Consider the following 15,010-nt stretch of genomic DNA (forward strand, 5'->3'; position numbering starts at 1 on the left):
GAAAACTTTATGGAAATGGATGGAAACTATTATAATTAGATAATGAAACTTTGATGTGACTCGATATAATTTACTATTTTTTATCATCATTTCAATAATATAAGATAATATTTAGATATATATTGTAAATGTTTGTGTAAATGTCGATGTGAAAGTACAATTTTTTTAAATGGACAAATAGCTACAAAATAATATAAAGTTCGGAAATATTTTCAAGTGAAATTAAGTAAAAATGAAAGTTTTGGATGTTTAAAGAAAAAACTCACACCAATTTAAAATTTGAGATGAAATGATATGAAAATTTAATTAAAAAAAATTTGAATAATGAGGTTAAAAATAAATATACATTCTTTTTTATAGTTTTTTTTTTCAAATTCAATTTCTTTGTAAAAGAAAGTTTCAGATTGAAAACAAAGTTGAAAATTGAGAAAATTTGAAAATTAGAAAAAATAGCACATTGAATAAGCTTCATCATTCATCAGAAATGACATTGGCTTGTGAATCTATATATTGTGTGCAATCAAAATCATAAAATTAAAAACTTCATTCTTATATCTAAAAGTACAAATGTGAAAGAAACCTTCTCTGGACACTTTTATTAATACCTTAATTAACGCCATAGTACCGTAGATTAGAGAAACGCAAGGTTGAAATATCTCAAATTTTTAGGTAATTTCTTAATTTATTTTCTTCTTTCTTTCTCTTTGTAGTCTGACGCTCAATTATATATTTTTCTTATGAATATGCTTTTTTAATAGCAGAACTAAGATTGGAGTCACCCACAATACAACATAGTACTTTTTCAACCACAACAATAACAAACATCTTATTTAAAATCATACAAAGACTTCACTATTGGATGGTTCAATTATGATATTGTTAATTACAGCAATTATCACTACATTACTGATTTTTTTTTTTTTTTTTGTTTACTTCTTCATATAATCTATTTTAAAATTATATTGTGTCATTTTATTTATTTTATAAAAAAATATATGAAGAAATTCGTCGTAGGTAAGTTTTTTGTTCATTTATATAATGAGTTCATGTGCAGTTTAGAAAAATGTTGGAAGTCATTTTTAAATTAATACTAAATTTGGAACGAGATAAAAATAATAATGTTGACAAATACTTTTTATATACTAAATTTAAAGAACTAAGATATCCATTTAGAATTTGAAATATTAATAAAAGAACTAAAATAAGTTCAAGAAAGTTAAATAAAATGCTTAATATTTTTTTGATACAAATAAACTAATTAAATATAAAGATTCAGACATGTTCTAAGAAATTACTTTCATTTAATTAGACATTCACATTTCATATCCTAAATTGTTGCTAAATATCATAAATTTAAAGAGAAACTCAAAACAAAAAAAAAAGTAAGAAGGATTAAATTAAAAAGTATATTAATTAATAAAAAATGAAATATAAATAATTGTTTTTTAATATAATTAATGAACATTATCTCTTTAACTTTACTTTTCTCTTATCTCTATACCTCTCTCCAATTTTACATTTGGTTCTCTCTCAATTCAATAGTTTTTTCTCTTTTTCATCTAAATTTTTACCTCTCACACTAACTTTTAATGGATTATTTTTATCAATTAATTTATTTTAAAATTAATTATCATATTATTATGATCACCTCCACTTTTATATTATATTTCCTTTTAAGTTACAAGTATTAAATTGGTTGAGCAACTATTATAAAATAGTTCTCCCAAGGAACCTTACCATTAATACATATTGTTGAATTGAATATAAAAGGAGCTAGAAACTAATTCTAAAATTTATAAATTTATCTTAAATTAAAACTAAAAATATGGAATGCCAAAAGTTCTAGAATAATGATAGTTTTGTAACATTTTTACACTTTTTAAAATATAAAAAGCTCGATATTTTATTTATTACGATGATAAAATAATTTGTATTTCTTTCTCTTTTTCAACTCCATTAACCTCAAAGTTGATAGATTATAGTGGGGTAATTTACCTTAAAGTTTCTTTTTCTTTTGTTTTAATTACAAAGTAATGGTGCCTAGGAATTATATAACATTTTATTTTGATAATATATTCTAAATTTATCTTACATATTATTATTGGGGGAGGGGGGGGGTGGGGGTGGGCGGGGGGGGGGGGGGGAGGGGTGGGGGGGGGGGGGGGGGGGGGGGGGGGGGGGGGGGGGAGGGGGGGAGGGGGGGGAGGGGGGGGGGGGGGGGAATTATTTGATAGGGGAAAAAAATTAAATCTAATTGGTAATTGTATGTATTCTTTCATTTAACTTTATTTTTTAATTAATAATCTGTCTTTAATATAATATTTTAAGAGCTATACTAATTTTGAAAAAAAATATATATTGCTACTATTAAAATAAAATTTTAAAAAGAAAAACCACATGCACGCACGTTTAGAAAATCTAGTATATATCTGAAGTATAAATGATGAAGAAACTTGTTTTTGGACGATTTTACCCTTATAAATACTTATCTCATTAACCACCTTCTCTCTCGCCACTCTAAGATTGACAAAAATCCCTACGTGATTGGATCCTTATGGGTCCCCATTCCGACCAAAGCGGGGAATCCCCGATGGGGTCAAACTAGGGATTATAAGTGGGTCTACGACCTCGTCCCCAATTAACTTTTTTATTTTTTAATTGGCGGGAACAGGGATGGAGAGTCTCACCCACCCCGCCCCTGTTGTTGCCAATCTTACTCCACCCCTCCAAAATTCACTTTTTTCTCTACAAACATGGATTAAAGAAAAGGAAAAAAAAACTCTATAACCTAATTATTTTTTCTGTAATTATATCTCTTTCTTAGCCACATTCTTCCACCCATTCACATTCCTCTCTCAAATTTATATCTCTCCTCCTTTGCTCTTTATGTGTTTATTTACAAGTCATGACAACAAGCTAAGAAGCGACAAAGAAACATATCTCTAGCAAAGTAAATTTTGAAAATCGTCAATTTTCAAAAATAGTGAAACATTCACCATCATTGATCAAAAGGAATGGTGGTAGAAGACAAATAAAACGCAAAAAAAATCTCTTCAAGTTGAAGATTTCCTTTCTTCTTGCAAATTTGAAGTTTATGTTATCTTGATCAATAAAAAGTATCTAAAATGACTTAGAGATGTTTTATTTTGAAAAAATAGAATGAAACTTTCTTTTTGTATTTAATTAGTGAGAAATTAAAAATATAATTGTTTATTTTTGTAGGAAATTTGTTTTATTATTATCATTTATTATATTGTTTTTTTTTTTTTTAATTTTCTTTGCATATATCTCTCTCTCTTATACTACCTTCAAAATTTTACCTTTCTCTATCTTCAAATACTACCTCTCACTTTTTTAAAAGAAAAAAGAGGTTTAATACTAAAATACTTATTATAAAAAATATATATATAAAAATACAATTAAATTCAGATTTTTTTCTTTTATTCTTATGATCTTCCTCACGGTGTTTTATATTTTATTTTATTTGTTGAGTTTAACTTCTCAATTAGTGCAGTAGATCACTAATTTTTAATTTTTAAAGCATGGTTGTTTAGTAATCTAATCTATTTTTTAAAAAATGTTTCATAATTTTGTTTTAATAAATAAAATAAATATATTTTAAAAAAATTAAACAAAAAAAATCATCCTTAAATATCCCTCATTCCAAATCTCACACAAAAAAATCTTATTCCATTTTACCAATAATTTAATTTAAGGGTTATTTTTAAATATAGAAAAATAAACTGAAATATTTACAAAATATAGTAAAATTTTAGAACTATAAATGATAGACGTTAATAAACACTGCTATCAGTGTCTCAGTGTCTATCATTGATAGTTCTAAAATTTTGTCATATATCGTAAATATTTTTAACAATTTTACCATTTGAAATAATTTCTGTTAATTTAATTTAATAATTAAATTAACTACTAAAACATTTCTTAATTCTTCACCATCAAACTCATTTAATATCCATTTATTTTAAAATGTATAATTATTACATATAAAAATAAATTTACTTTTTTTGTTAAGTTAAAGTTCTGTAATAATAATTATTTTTAATCATACATAATTTTAAAAATATATTATAACGTTTAATTCTAATAACAAAAAAAAACATAGAAAAAAAACGTAAATTATAAATTCAGAAATTTTTTCGATAAGATATTAACTTTCATCTTCTAACTAGAACTTAAATTATGCTTAATTTTTTAAACAAATACTAATTAAATAAATAAATAGGAGAAAAACTTGATACCGTCCATCTTTTTATTTTTTAATTTTTTAAATAAATAAACATGGATAGTATTTTTAAGTCATAATTACATCTTTAAACTATTAAAAAAGCATTAAAACATCTTTATTTACATAACAATAAAGATAATATTTTTTATTTTTTATTAAAAGAATATTAATTAAATTTTTTAAAAACTCTTCTCATATTTATTAATTAAAAACTGAGTACTTTTTGTATTCTTAAATATAATGAAGATCATGGATAAAGGAAGAAAAAATAAAATGGTAGAATATGAACCATTTCTTCTTGCATTCATTAGATAATAATCTATACTTTTTAAAGAAGTTACAAAATTAAATATCCTAATTTTTTTTTTACTAAAAACATACCAATTAAAAAGAAAAAGTTCTTTACACACCCATGTTCAATTAAAACAAATGGAAAATAAAAGTTCTTAAATACTTTATAATCATTGATGAAATGGAAAATAAAATAAATTTTCATTCTATTTATTTTAAAGAAATTAATGGTACATCATTAAATTTAGAAAAATTTGAAATAAAAGTTTTGTAACCCTTAATTTCTTACTACTATTAATTTTTTTAATATATTCAATCGCAAATGCATAGGTTTAATTTTCTATGATTTTAAGGTGCTCCTCATTGCTATTATTACTTTTATTTTATAATTGATGTTTTTTTTTTTTAAGGAAAAAAAGATGAGCAAAGGAGGCAAGTACAACAAAGATTATGTGCAACACGTGTAAAAAACTAGTTCTTAAAAGAATTTAAAAAATTTCTTGAAATTTCGTCAAAATGGGAAACAAAATAATCTTTTTTCAAAATTTACTAGAAATGATGGGAAGACGAGATTTCCTCCTAAAAAAAATTTCAAGGTCATCAAAATCTCGAAATTTTGAGATTTTCCATGAAAATCATGACTTGAATTCAAATGAAAGTAAGGCCGCTATTAAGTTCTCATTTGAAACCTTAAAGTTTGTTATATTTTTTTATTATTACTATTTATAATTTAGGCATCAAAGTTTGTGTGGCAAAGCACCACACACCAATGTACAATATTTTCTATTTTACGGGTCACTTCATTTCAAATTTAAAACTTATTTGTTGAAGTATATGCAAATGAAGCAAAATCTATATTCTTCTTCTTCTTTTTTGCAAAAGTATTGAATAATTAAATACGTACGTAAGGTGAGAAAATCGAACATCTAATCTCGAGATTGATAATACAAGTATTATATCAATTGAACTGTGCTCATTTTAGCAAAATTCTATCTTCAACTCCATTCATTCCTAAATTACACTACTTTTTTTCAAACAATAAAGAAAAGAAAAGAAAATCTATGAAGGATAATTCAAAGGGTTTAGATGTGACAAGTTAAAAGAAAACCAACCAACTTTATGTCTTCAACTTTTTGACTTCACTCTCTATCTCAAAGAGAGTTTATTCATTATAACTTTAAGCAAAGACAATTGCGTGTTGTTTACTAAAACTCAAAACGACCACCAAACTTGTCGTTTTTGCTCTCTTTTCTCATCAACTCCACCCATCATCCCACCTAAATTTTTATCTTAGCAAACTTTGTTATGTATATGTTTCAACCAATATTATCAATCAACGCTCCTTTTCCAATTTTTATTTACTCTATTTTGTTTTTATTTCCTTAAATGATTTATTTCATCTTTTTCCATTTTTTTAGGTCTAACAAATAAAGTTGGATCATCAATTTATAGTACACTCATCCCTATTCTCCGTTTAAAATGTGAAATTCTCCATTTAATTTTACGAAAATTGAAGCGAGAATTTTTTGCGAGAAATTTAGAGGATCATGTTCTTCACAGAGAATTATTTTTCTTTGTTTTTTAATTAAAAAATAATATTTTCAACCAAATGCAATAATTAAAAAGAAACAAGAAATGGAGGCGGGAATAGGGATAGTGAACGAAGATTCTCACCTTGTTCAAGATGGATCGACGTAGGATTGAACATCTTCGATATTCCATTTTCATTTTTTTTCCATCTTCGCCTTGATCCTCATGTGTGTGCATTGTTTTTAATTATAACATATATGTGTTGCTTAGATTGTTGAGTTATCCTCAAGTCAACACATGTTGGTCTGATTCCTATATTTTTAATAATTTTTTGGGAAAAATATCAATCTACACGGGTAAATTTTATGGGTTATATTAATTTAAAACTCAAACTAATAATTATATTAACTTAAATTCTGAACGTTTGTAAGTGTAAATTAATACACTTATAACAGTTCTCGATTTTAATTGATAAAACCCCAAAGTTTAGAGGTATAAATTGATATTGTGTGTTTTTTTTTTTTTTTTTTTTTTTGTAAAACAGAATTGCAACGATAGAGGATTGAACCTCCAACCTTAGGGGAATAGTGCATGTCAATGATCGCTGAACTGAACTCAATTTAGTAGAGTTCTTCATGTTGTTTAAAACATAATAATAACTTATGTAGTTAGTGAACAATTTACTTTTGACAAAAAATTACCCAGATTTGTCAATTTCTTTCATCTTTATTATTTTTTTTTTGACACTGTCAAGAACGTATTTCAGCTAGATATATTTTACAGAGAATGCATGGGGTATAAATACAGTAGTAAGGGATTAGAAATAGTCCCTAAAAACTCAATCATCCCAAAAGTTCTCTAACAACATAGACTAAGTGTACATTGACTCAATATACATTAATACCCTCCCTCAAACTCAAGGTGGTAAAGTAGGAACAAACTTAAGTTTGTTAAGCAACTAGAGGAAGTGTCTGGGGATAAAGCTTTGATGAAAATATCGACAGGTTGTTCAGTGGTAGAAACAACTCGTAAAAGAAGAGTTTTACTCTGAAGATGATGTCGAACAAAATGACAGTCATTCTCAATATACTTGGTACACTCATGAAAAATATCATTGTGAGCAATCTGAATGACACTACAACTATCACAGTAAAGAATAGTGGCAGACGGTTGAGGAACTCCCATATCAGCAAGAAGCCAGCAGAGCCACGATAACTCTAACGTAGCATCAGTCAAGGCACGATATTCAGACTCTGTACTAGAGCAAGAGACAACACTCTATTTCTTACTCTACCAAGAAATAAGAGAGTCTCCGAGATAGAAACAGTAACCTATGGTATAATGTCGGTTAATAGGATCACCAGCCGAATTAGCATCAAAGTAATCGGATAAGACCGGGGATGATTGAGATGAGAACTGAAGGCCATGTCATAGAGTCCCCTTGACATAGCGAAGAATATGAAGAATAATAGTAAAATGAATGGTTCAAGGGGTAGCCATGAACCGACTTACAATGTGAACAACATATGCAATATCGGGACGAGTTATTGTTAGATAAATAATACTGCCAACAAGCTAACGATAGAGACTGGCATCTTCGAGGGAACGCCATCAAACGGAGTCAAGCGAACATTAGGGTCGAGTGGTGTTGGAGCTGTAGTAGATTCAGTGATTCCAGAGCGCACAATAAGTCTGAAGCATATTTCACTTGAGACAAAGAGTAACTAGTAGAGCTCATTGATACTTCAAGACCGAGAAAGTAACTAAGTGACCCTAAATATTTCATCTCAAAATGTTCGCCAAAGTAGTGTTGTAGATCAGAAATAGCCTGAGGATCACCCCCAATAATAATCATATCATCAATATACAGAAGAAAAAGAACAATACTAGATGCGTAAAAAGAGCTGTCATAAGAATTGGACGTAAATTCAAGTTGAACAATGGTGGAACTAAAAGTTGCAAACCAGGTTCGGGGGGTTGCTTCAACCCATACATCGCTCGACAAAGGAGACACGCATTCTGAGATAGAGGAGAGATACCTGGGGGTGGTTGCATATAGACTTCCTTAGATAATGCCCTATTAAGGAACACATTCTTAACATCCATATGAAAAAAAGGTCGTTGTTTGGTTGCAGCAACGACTAAGAAACTCCGAACGAATGTCATTTGGGCCACAGGTACAAAAGTCTCTTTATTATCAATCCCATATTCCTGAGAGTATCCTTTTGCCACCAGTTGAGCTTTATATCGTTCAATAGAACCATTAGAGCGAGTCTTGATCTTGTAGACCCACTTGCAACCAATGGGTTTCTTACTAGGAGGCAAGTCAACATAGTCCCATGTGTGCATCTTGTCTAAGACCTGAAGTTCGTCACTCATAGCTTGCTGAGGGTTAGTATATGCCTCATGGAAAGAGGTAGGTTCAACCAAGGAACTGATAGTGGAAAAACAATGAAATTCTCGAAGATGACTGAGAGATGCCCTTACTCGAGTGGAGCGTCGAATAGAAGAAGTATGGTCAAACTTCACAGGTGAGATAGATGATGGATCAGGATCAACAGAGACAGGCACAGATTGCTCAAGCTCAGTATCACGAGAAGATGTAGATGAAGGAAAAATATCAGTGGAACCTTCAGGAAGGAAGGGATGAGGACCTGAAAGAGAAGCATGAAAGGTCAAGAGACTAGAGAACATTGTATGCTGCTAGAAAGTGACATGGCGAAAGATGCACAATCTATTCGAAAGAGGATCCTAACAACATAAACCTTTGTGCTCAATTTCGTAGACAAGAAAGCAACAAATATGTGCACGTGGTTCTAATTTGATATGTTCATGGGGATGGAGAAGAACAAAACATGCACAACCAAAGACTTTGAGGTTAGAGTAATTAGGAAGAGTACTGTATAATCGTTCAAACAGAGAAAAATTGTGAATGACCGATGAAGGAAAACGATTAATTGTGTAGACAGAAGTAAGGGTAGCCTCTCCCCAAAATTTCATAGGACAGGAGGCAGACGGGAGATAAGCTAGTTCGGAATGGGGTGATGTTTACGTTCCACTCGCCCATTCTGTTGAGAGGTATGGGGACAAGAGCGTTGAACAAGAGTACCTTGCTGGGTGAGAAAAGAAAGAAGATTTGAGTCCTTATACTCTAAGGTGTTATCTATACAAAGATTTTTTTATTGTGCAAGAGAATTGGGTATGAATCATATTAGCAAAACCAATATATATTTGAGACAAGGTAGAATGATGTTTAAGAAAATATATCCAAGTAAATCAAGAGTAATCATCAATAAACATAACAAAATAGCGATATCCAGTGACAGTAGAAGTAGGAGCAGGACCCCAAATGTTAGAGTGAATTAAGTCAAAAGGTTGATCACATATAGAACTGGATTGGGGAAATGACAATGCAAGTTGTTTAGCAAGTTTGCAATTCACATAATCAAAAGGAATAAATTTGGAAACATTATTTAAATTTTTAATAGAAATCAAATGACGGAGTTTATCAAAAAAAGCATGACCAAGACGAAGATGCCACTGATATATAGCAGAGTTAATGATAGGAGCAGAACAAGAACAAACGGGCAGTTGAAGTGATGTAAGCTCAAACAATCTTTCCACTATGCGACCCATACCAACTGTTTGTCCCATCTATGAATCCTGAATCTGATACCCAATAAAGAAAAAAGAAATAATTAAGCCAAGATCACACAACTATCTAACTGAGGCAAGATTAAATGTCAGGTTTGGAACATAATAAATATTGGAAAGTTGTAGCGTGGGAGTGTCAATGGATCCAACATGGGATATGGTCATACAATTATCGTCAGTAGCATAGATGGGAGGAAGGGATTTGCAAGAGTAGGTGTAGTCAGAAGAAAAAAAAAATCAGAAGTCATATGATTACAGCAAGTGGAATCAAGAAGCCATTGATTACCTAGGAAAAACTGAAAGAGCGGAGGAATTAGATGAAATCACCTGTTTAAGCAAGTCTTGTAAATTACTCATCTAAAAAGTAGACGGGGAAAGTCCGAAATCAGTAGAGGGGGAGGTAGCAACAGTAGAGGCAAAACTAGGTTTACTAAAATTTCTTGTCTTAAAAGAATGACCCAAAGGTCGAGGTGGTCATATGGGACAATTGTCCAAAATATGCCCACATTTATGACAATATCTACATTCGACTTTTGGACAATCAGCAAATTTGTGCCCAGTGAGCTTACAGTTTTTACAGAAGAGAGCTCCAGAAGTACCGAGCATATGACTACTTTTGAGAAAATCTCAGATTGCCTGGAAGAAACGATATCAAGACGCTTTTCCTCAAATAGGATTTCCTGAATTATTGTGTCTAGTGACGGAAGAGGACTGCTATGTAGCAAAGCAGCACGAGTAGATTCATATTCTGGACGAAGCCCCATAAAAATATTAATAAGATGGAGAATTGGAGATAATCAACACTGGTTTATCCAACTGTGTCCAAATTGGCTGAAGCGTGGCCAAATATTTGTTAACGAATTGGCCAGACTCCTTATTAAGACTAACAAGGATGTTGTGTTGTTGATAATAATGAGCTAATCCAACAGACTAAAAACGCGTAGACAAGAAATTCCATAAACTCTTGACGTCATCGTACGCATCAAACTGAATATGGATGGCAGGAATAGTACCAGCCAAGTGATGATCTAATGATTTTTACTATCCCAATCTTCTAATGGTTCAATAAATTTATTATCATCCTTAACGGGTATTTACGCCCTATTAGAAAATTCTTCACTTGATGGGCCCAAGTAAAATAATTTGACCCATCAAGAATAGTACTAATAGGATGAAACACATGATCTTTCTCCATGTGACTTGGCTTAGCTCAATTGAGAAAAGAAGCTTGGCGGCTCGGCTCAGTTGGAAGTAGAGAAAAAAATGCCTTGGTAGCTCGACTCAATGGCCCAGCTTGGCGGCTTGGAGGCTTGGCTCAACGACTCGACTTGGAGGCTCGGTTCAGCCACTTAGAGAAGTGGCTTGGCTCGACGGTATTAGTCGGCTGGATCTGGATCTGGCTCAATCGAGCGGTGGAGAGCGAGCACGAGCACTTGGATCATATTGGGGGTTGGATCCGACGTCAGTGAACACGGACGACCGTCAGCAAGCTTGGCACTCGTGCGGTGGGGATCTTCGATGGAGTCATGACAAGGGCAAAGCTGGACTCGGAGTACGAAGAAATGGAGTGGTGGAGTATTGACAAAGTCACGACAACAGCATAGAAACGGAGCTGAATCCAACAATGAAGTAAGATTGCGCGGAACCCTTTACACAAAAAACTGAGCTGGACGAGCGGTGGAGTATCCACAGAAACAGACCTTTGGCAAGTTTGATTGGGCGAGCGGTGGAGTATCCACAAAATCGGAGCTGGACTCGGTTGGCTGGACGATTTTAGTATCCACAGAAAAATTGAACCCTTATCCACAGAAAACTAAACCCGAATACAGTATCCACAGAAACTGAACGCAAATGTATTTCCCTAGTTGGGCTCTATACTATGTCAAGAACGTATTTCAACCAAATATATTTTACAGAGAATGTATGGGGTATACATACAGTAGTAAGGACTAAAAATAGGCCCTAGAAAACTCAACAATCCTAAAAGTTCTCTAACAACATAGACCAAGTGTACATTGACTCAATATACATTAATAAACACTAAAGATTGAAAGTGAAATTTTAATTAAAGAAACACATAGATTAAAATAAAACTTTTAAATACTCAAAGATATAACATAGTTGGCACTCAAGTACTAAAATATGTAGTCCGAAAATATAATTTAATTATGTTATGTTATGTTATTATTAATTTGTATGAACTATGAAGCTTATTGGTTTTTTTTTTTTTTTTTTTCCAATTAGGTCAATTATTTAATTGGTTGAAAATGAGAGATTGTTAACTAATAATATTTGAGACAAATTTCGTTTGCGTGATCCTTCCATATTAACTTTATGTTATTAAATTAAAGTTTAACAACATTTGAAGTTGGAGAGACGCGAAGATCGAACTTCGTAACAGAGAGTTTGTGAAACCCGAACCCTACTTTTTCTACTTAAATATGTTATTGGTTGAGATTAGTGAAATGAGGGGTTTAATATTTAAGTTAATGTGGAATTGTAGGGAAATAGGTAAAGGATAAGGAAATGAAGAAGGGAAAATGCTAAAGTGTTGGAGACTTGGCTCACGAGTGTTTATAAGTTAGCCTAGCAAGAAGAAATTTTGGCTAAGTATTGGCCGTAAAAATGGTGGTCAAGCATCAAGTAAACACTAGGAAAACATCGAGTAAGCACTAGGCAAGCATTGAGTAAACACTAGGTGAGCATCGAGTAAAAGCCATGCACGAGCGAGGAAGGGATCATGCATCGAGTTTGCCATCGAGTATCATCGAGTAATTAGCAAAATTTCATTGAGTAAAGACCATCGTGCATCGAGTAAAAGGCCATCGTGTATCGAGTAAAGGCAATCGTGCAGTTAGTAAGGGCCAGACATGAGCGAGGAAGCACTCGGTTGCACGCAAGAATGGGCACAAGGCACTAAACGCAGGGGTGTTGTGCATGTGACTGGTGGGCTATGCAATGCCAAAGACCATGCAATGAGGCTGGAAGCTATGCAATAAAGCTGGAAGCTATGCGATGAGCCTGGGAGCTGTGCGATGAGACTAGGTTGATGCGCATGACAAGAGGCCTTAGGTAAGAGGCTTGTGCAAGCGTTGACACAAGAGCTGTCTAAAGTGAGCATTGGTATGCATTGATTGAAGAAGTATGCACCAACCATGAGGCTAAGCGTTAGGAGGAGAGTGCGGCCATTGGACTATGGATGAGAGGCTAGTTGGATGCAAGGTGGGTCATGGCAAAGACTATAATTCCAAGTGAGGCCAAGTGAGGTTAGGAGTTCAAGGAAGCTATGTGTTGACAAGGGGGATGCATTCAAGAGATGCTATGCGACCAAGAAGAAGAGTATGAGATGAATTAAGGAAACTTGGAGATTAAGGCTAGCATCGGGACAAGTGGTTAAACCAAGTGAAGTTAAGCTAAACCTAGGAGGAGATGGTAATATATTAGGACATGCAAAGAGGATTTATGCGTTGGACAATGCATGAGAAAGACAACTCAAATTACATGCAAGTAGGAGATGGTATGGAAGTATATGGTGGCACAAAGAGGTGAAGACACTCCAAAAGTTCACAAGAAGAAGGTGCAGTGTGTTGGAGCATCCTAAAGACCTATAAATACCTAAACAAAGTTTCACTTCAGTTCATAACACAAATTTCCCTCAAAGAAAGTTAGAAAGAGTGATTGAGGGCAAGTTTGGAGGAAGGCCTTGCGTTGATCATGAAGAGTATGCATTGATAGTAAGAACATGCGTTGATAAAAAAGATAAAAGATGCAGGTGTTGTCCAGGCATTGAAGACATACTGTAACATTAAGTTCAAACGAGGAGTTCTCCCAAACTACCTGTGCAAATCAGGTGATTCTTGAGTCAAAATCTCAAAAATTGATTCTAGTTATATATGAGGGCTGCTATAGGAAAATTCTAAGTTAAGGGCTGTCAAAATTGAAGGAAACCGAGAGGTGTTCACAGAATCGGGGACAGTCAGGCAAGGTGAAGGAATCTTGAGATTTTGAGCTCTTGTGTTAGAATTTGAAGCCTAAATTTTAAGGTAAGCCTATTAAGATAATTTTGAACAGGTTTGTAGATGGAAAGAGAAAAGGTCTAGAAATTAAGTTATTAAACGAGTAAGTTGAGTCAGGAAATCTTGAACAAGCAAGCAGTTGCTTGGGATGAATAAGCAGGTAGCTCGATGGTCAGTATGTCTGCACAAGCTGAGATGAACATAAGCCTATGTGAGGTTGAGCATGGGGCTAAGTAGGTAATCATAAGAGGCTTGGACGGTTAAGGGCAAGTTTGGGCATTGGGGCAGCTTGTGGAACACCTAGGACTTGCGATGGACACTTGATAGTGAGATGTGTTGCTGCCTAGCTAAGCCTGACTTCTAAAGTTATTCTAAGTGTTCAACGCTAGGAGGGTTAGCGTTGGAAGAGCTGACATCAATAGGAGAAGTTATCAACCCTAGGAGGATTGACCAAAGGTTGTGAGTGAATGTTTTAACAAAGCTTTATAAATTATGTTTTTATGCTTTTAGTTATTTGAAACTCTTGTTTGAATGTTTAAGTTATGGTTTTTGAAAGTAAGTTTCAAAAACCGTTAGATCTAATACCAAGTTGAGAGCTCTGTGTGCACGTGTGATGAGTGTTATACGTTGAGTTAGTTTCACATTAGCACAAAGACTGATTGTTTAAGCTGGTTCCACCTCAGTAAATGAAGGTGTGAGTATGGTTCCACCTAAGCTAGCTTATTCTAAGCAAGTTTTCTAAGTAAACCAAGTCTAGAAAAGATGCTAACGTATGCTAGTTTTTCTTGGATAATTTCTAACATATGTTTAAAGTAAAGACGTACTAAGCGTTATGAGGCATGTGTTAGTTGTTATGTGTTATGATACATAACTTCAGTAAGCTTGTTAATGAAAGTATTTTCTCATAAATGTATGAGCAGCTCAATACTAAAGTATTGAGAGAAGGCATCTGAGCTTAGTTTTAGTTAAGATCCTTGTTGTCAGGATCCAAGTTAGCTATACATGCACGTATGTCAAGTTTAAAGGTTTAGGTTAGAGGGTTAAGGGTCTCTCCATCACATGAAGATCAGTGATAAAGTGATGGCAAAAGGGTCCACACCGTAGCCTAGGTTATAATGAAAATTTGACAAAAGGGTTCTTTCTCAACTAAAGATCAGACCAACTATGTTTCAAAAATATTGTACATGAATGTTTGCTTGGCTAGTTTTTAGTTCAGTTTTCAACTACCAGTTTCCAGTTCAAGTATGAAAGTTATGTTTTAAGTAAAGTCACT

This window comes from Benincasa hispida, chromosome 5 (assembly GCF_009727055.1).
Source record: "Benincasa hispida cultivar B227 chromosome 5, ASM972705v1, whole genome shotgun sequence".
NCBI lineage: Eukaryota > Viridiplantae > Streptophyta > Magnoliopsida > Cucurbitales > Cucurbitaceae > Benincasa > Benincasa hispida.